Source organism: Nomia melanderi, unplaced genomic scaffold (genome assembly GCF_051020985.1).
Source record: "Nomia melanderi isolate GNS246 unplaced genomic scaffold, iyNomMela1 scaffold0150, whole genome shotgun sequence".
Taxonomy (NCBI): domain Eukaryota; kingdom Metazoa; phylum Arthropoda; class Insecta; order Hymenoptera; family Halictidae; genus Nomia; species Nomia melanderi.
Window position 1 is genome coordinate 59,297 of NW_027475265.1, and position 5,704 is coordinate 65,000.

Below are 5,704 nucleotides of genomic sequence, written 5' to 3' on the forward strand. Positions count from 1 at the left end.
TAAAGGGTGGCGATGATGCGTTCTATAATAGAAATACCCGTCGTAGCGTTTCTTCCGAGTCATCCCGCTCACGAAACTCTCTCTCGTCGTGGAATCCCCGCGTCGGAGAGTAAAACGCGAATTCATACTATGAAAACTTACGTCTCTCGACGATGGGACGATCCACGCGAAGAGTTGTTTACGTGCACGCGTATGGTGCGATTGCGTCGATTCGCTTTTCTGTACGGGGAGAAATAGAACGTTGAGTTGACTTATCGGGTCTTCGTTGGAATTACCGTCGCTGGCATTGTAAACTCCAGATGACCTTGTGATTCCTTCGTCGGGCACTGGTAAAGGGTGGCGATGATGCGTTCTATAATAGAAATACCCGTCGTAGCGTTTCTTCCGAGTCAACCCGCTCACGAAACTCTCTCTCGTCGTGGAATCCCCGCGTCGGAGGGTAAAACGCGATATATAATAGTATATGCCAGTGGTTCGCGCGCGTCGTCTCTGAGATACGCGGTCGACAGAGTTCCGAAAACACGTGATGTGCCACGATTTCCGTGCGTCTTACATCTTTCGACGATGGGACGATCCACGCGAAGAGAACGTTCGTGCTTGCGTGAGGTGCAACAGCGTCGATTCGCTTTTCTGTACGGGGAGAAATAGAACGTTGAGTTGACTTATCGGGTCTTCGTTGGAATTACCGTCGCTGGCATTGTAAACTCCAGATGACCTTGTGATTCCTTCGTCGGGCACTGGTAAAGGGTGGCGATGATTCGTTCTATAATAGTAATACCCGTCGTAGCGTTTCGACCGATGTCACCCGCCACGAAAGTCTCTCTCGACGTGGAAACCCCGCGCCGAAGAGTAAACGCGAAGGCTTACCATACGAAAGAAAACGGTATTATACGCCTGTGGTATGTGCGTCTCGGCTCTGTGATACGCGATCGGCAGAGTTACAAAAAAACGTTGATGGGCCACGATTTCCGTGCGTCTTACATCTTTCGACGATGGGACGATCCACGCGAAGAGTAGTTACGTGCTCGCGCGAGGTGCGATAGCGTCGATTCGCTTTTCTGTACGGGGAGAAATAGAACGATGAGTTGACTTATCGGGTCTTCGTTGGAATTACCGTCGCTGGCATTGTAAACTCCAGATGACCTTGTGATTCCTTCGTCGGGCACTGGTAAAGGGTGGCGATGATTCGTTCTATAATAGAAATACCCGTCGTAGCGATTCGGCCGAGTCACCCGCCACGAAACTCTCTCTCGTCGTGGAATCCCCATGTCGGAGAGTAAAACGCGAAGGCTAACTATATAAGAAATATATAGTATTATTTATGCCTGTGGTTCTCCGTTTGCCCTACTCTCAGATACGCGACTCGGAGAGTTACGAATAATCGTGATGGACCACGATTTCTGTACGTCTTACATCTTTCGACGATGGGACGATCCACGCGAAGAGATCATTCCTGCTTGCGTGAGGTGCGATAGCGCCGATTCGCTTTTCTGTACGGGGAGAAATAGAACGATGAGTTGACTTATCGGGTCTTCGTTGGAATTACCGTCGCTGGCATTGTAAACTCCAGATGACCTTGTGATTCCTTCGTCGGGCACTGGTAAAGGGTGGCGATGATTCGTTCTATAATAGAAATACCCGTCGTAGCGATTCGGCCGTGTCACCCGCCACGAAAATCTCTCTCGTCGTGGAATCCCCGCGTCGTAGAGTAAACGCGAAGGCTTGCTATAGAAGACTATAGTTTATACGCCTGTGGTTCACCGGTTGCCTGCTCTCCGGGGTACGCGATCGCGCAGGAGTTACGGAAGAACTTGATGGGCCACGATCTCCAAGCGGCTATATCTTTCGACGATGGGACGATTCACGCGAAGAGAACGTTCGTGCATGCGTGAGGTGCGATAGCGTTGATTCGCTTGTCTGTACGGGGAGAAATAGAACGATGAGTTGACTTATCGGGTCTTCGTTGGAATTACCGTCGCTGGCATTGTAAACTCCAGATGACCTTGTGATTCCTTCGTCGGGCACTGGTAAAGGGTGGCGATGATTCGTTCTATAATAGAAATACCCGTCGTAGCGTTTCGACCGATGTCACCCGCCACGAAATTCTCTCTCGTCGTGGAATCCCCGCGTCGGAGAGTAACCGCCGAAGGCTTGCTATAGAAGACTATAGTTTATACGCCTGTGGTTCACCGGTTGCCGGCTCTCCGGGGCACGCGATCGCGCGAAGGTTACGGAGGGACGTGAAGCGCCCGAGCAATGAAACGTCCGCAGGAGGAAACGAGCAACCGCCGAACATTGTTTCGCGACGTTTCCATAATGTATTGTCGTTTCGCTCGCATCCCGCTTTTTTCCCCTAGTTTCCTCGACGCGTAGTTTCGCAGCCTTAGTGGACGAATCATTCTCGATTCGAGGAAAGATATGCAGTGGGGCGTGCAATGAGCCCGCCAGAGACCACGATCTCCAATGCGTCTTTACATCTTTCGACGATGGGATGATCCACGCGAAGAGAACGTTCGTGCTTGCGCGAGGTGCGTTAGCGTCGATTCGCTTTTCTGTACGGGGAGAAATAGAACGATGAGTTGACTTATCGGGTCTTCGTTGGAATTACCGTCGCTGGCATTGTAAACTCCAGATGACCTTGTGATTCCTTCGTCGGGCACTGGTAAAGGGTGGCGATGATTCGTTCTATAATAGAAATACCCGTCGTAGCGATTCGGCCGAGTCACCCGCCACGAAACTGTCTCTCTTTCGTCGTGGAAACCCCGCGTCGGAGAGTAAAACGCGCGAAGGCTGTGACTGTAACATATATATATACAGTATACAATGCCTGTGGTTTTTGCGCGTGTCGGCTCTTCGGTATACGCGATCGGCCAGAGTTACGGAGGGACGGTGAAGCGCACGAGAAATTGAAACGGCCGCACGATTGGAACCGAGCAACCGTCGAACATTGTTTCGCGACGTTTCCATAATGCGTTTTCGTTTCGCTCGCATACCGCTTCTTTTCCCCTAGTCTCTGAGACGCGTTTTCGAGCCGTTCTTCTACTATCGATTCTCGTAGAGAGAAGGGACCGGGTAGTCTGGAAGTGGAACCCGCATCTTGCGTGTACCGTACACGGAATTGAGAGGACCGGCCGTGAAGCTCGTTTTAAAGCCGTGCGTCTGACACCCAACTCTTGCGCGCCAATTTCGCGGCAAGAGATAATATGGGACGAATGACCGGCAAAGAGCCAGCTGTGAAGTCTGTTTTTTTAATCGAATCCGTGGACGTGTGTATGCCGTAGCGTCGCTCGTCGTGTTCGTTCATGGTCGTTCCGAGAGAAAGAACGAAAGCGGTAACGAAGGGACCGGCCGTGAAGCTCGTTTTAAAGCCGCGCGTCTGACACCCAACTCTTGCGCGCCAATTTCGCGGCAAGAGATAACATGGGACGAATGACCGGCAAAGAGCCAGCTGTGAAGTCTTTTTTCATTATTTGCTTTCAATCGATCGATCGGTACGATTCGTGCAACGTTTCGCGCGATGCGACGCGAAAACATGCGCGCAACAATAGATGCGTCTGATCGGAAGAACGCGAGGGTCGACTGCACGCGATGGATTCAGTATCGGGTAGGATACAAAATATATCCCCGTCGTTTCCACGCGTGCGAGTCTTCTGCGTCTTTCGCGGGTTTTTGAATGCACTATACGCCCGGAACGTCGAGAAATATATACATATTACTTGAACGTTTTTCGTCTCGAAAGGCTTCGGTGTCGTCTCCAAGGCGACGCCTGAATCTCCTTCGCGCGCTGGTCGGAGATTCAGGTATCAACTTTTATCTTCTCTTTGAAAGAAGAGAGATATTAGGTCGAACAAATGAGAATAAAATTATATATGTGAAATATAAAATTTATACGATTACCCTGAACGGTGGATCACTTGGCTCGTGGGTCGATGAAGAACGCAGCTAATTGCGCGTCAACGTGTGAACTGCAGGACACATGAACATCGACATTTCGAACGCACATTGCGGTCCACGGATACAATTCCTGGACCACGCCTGGCTGAGGGTCGTTTACGTACCATACACTGCTTGCGTAGCTCTGTCAAATCCCCGCCGTCGTTCACCTCTTCGGATCGAACGTTTTTTTACCGAAGGGCGCAAAGAACGTTTCTGAGTCGGGTTAAGAGAAGGATGCTACGTACGAGCGAACGATGGGTGTCTCGTCGGCGTTTGTCGCGGACACGCGAAAATTCTGTGAATTTCACGGACAGTGTACGTTCTAGTTGTTGCAAAACGATCGGAATCGTTTGTATGGACTCGCGTGAGTGTTCGCGGCGTCGTGCGTCGTTCAATTACGACCGCCCGCGGATACCGCTCCACTGCGATATGGATCTGAGCGACAACTTTTTCGGCTGTTCGTGAGATGAACGGTTTCGTGTGTTTAGAAAAATTTTTTTTCCCGCGCTCCCGACGTCACCTGAAATGATGCGTCAGAGGTGAAAGAAAATATTAAGAAGTCGAGAGAGAGAGAGACTACACACGTTTTATTCATATTTTGTATACCGTGCGTGAGACGGATGTGCACGACACGTCGTATGTCGGTATATTACCGACTGGCCCCAGGGAGATTGTTTTCTTCCTCTCTTACGAATGAGATGTACGTTTCGGAGGATCGTCGTTACCGAAACACACGGCAAAACGAGACTTCTCGCAGCAGAACCTTTATACACAATACACATCGACTCTTTTTACCCCGAGAGAGAGAGAAAAGGTGTATTTCTTTTTTTTATTTTTCGAATTCGACGCACGAACGCTTTGACGACTGGAGAAAAACACGGTGTGTGTTAAAATCGTGCGGGACGAGCATGCGTATTCGTAACGGGTCGAATAGTTCTTATTCCCCGTCGTCGCGTGTCCTCGCTGGACCACCACCGTGCGCTTCCGCCACGTTCAGTTGAATTTCGAAATATATATATATAAAAAGAATCACCATATACTCTCTTTCGGGAGGTGTATTTTTATCGGTTTCTGCTATAGAGAAGAGACGGAGATCGTGTTGTGAGGTGTAACGTTTCTGTATCCCCGTTTCGGAGGATCGTCGTTATCGGCGGAACACACGTCAAAACGAGACTTCTCGCAGAACCTTTATACACAATACACATCGACTCTTTTACCCCGAGAGAGAGAAAAGGTGTTTTTCTTTTTTTTTTATTTTTCGAATTCGACGCACGAACGCTTTGACGACTGGAGAAAAACACGGTGTGTGTTAAAATCGTGCGGGACGAGCATGCGTATTCGTAACGGGTCGAATAGTTCTTATTCCCCGTCGTCGCGTGTCCTCGCTGGACCACCACCGTGCGCTTCCGCCACGTTCAGTTGTATTTCGAAATATATATATATATATAAAAAGAATCACCATATACTCTCTTTCGGGAGGTGTATTTTTATCGGTTTCTGCTATAGAGAAGAGACGGACGATCGTGTGTGACACCACGTGGTAACGTTTCCGTATCCCCGTAAAATACGTTTATCTTTTCTCGTAGAAAAGAGAGAGGAAGAGGCAGGAGCTCCTCTTTGGCGAGGCTTTCGAACGTCGCGTCCCGTCCGCCGGAATATAATGATATAAATATATAACCGCCGCCGACTTTGTGCGAAAGCGTTGAAACGAACGCGTCGGTCGCCCCATGGTGTGTGTTTGTCGTGTCTTCTTTTCCTCTTCTGCACT

At 49.6% G+C, this 5,704-nt stretch overlaps 1 non-coding gene across 1 annotated transcript; it reads left to right on the forward strand.

Moving 5' to 3' along the window:
* Positions 1-3,894: 3,894 nt before the first annotated feature.
* On the forward strand, positions 3,895-4,049 carry LOC143175647 (5.8S ribosomal RNA). Its single transcript, XR_013000349.1, has one exon. It is a non-coding gene; the product is annotated as a 5.8S ribosomal RNA (ribosomal RNA).
* The last annotated feature ends 1,655 nt before the right edge of the window (positions 4,050-5,704 follow it).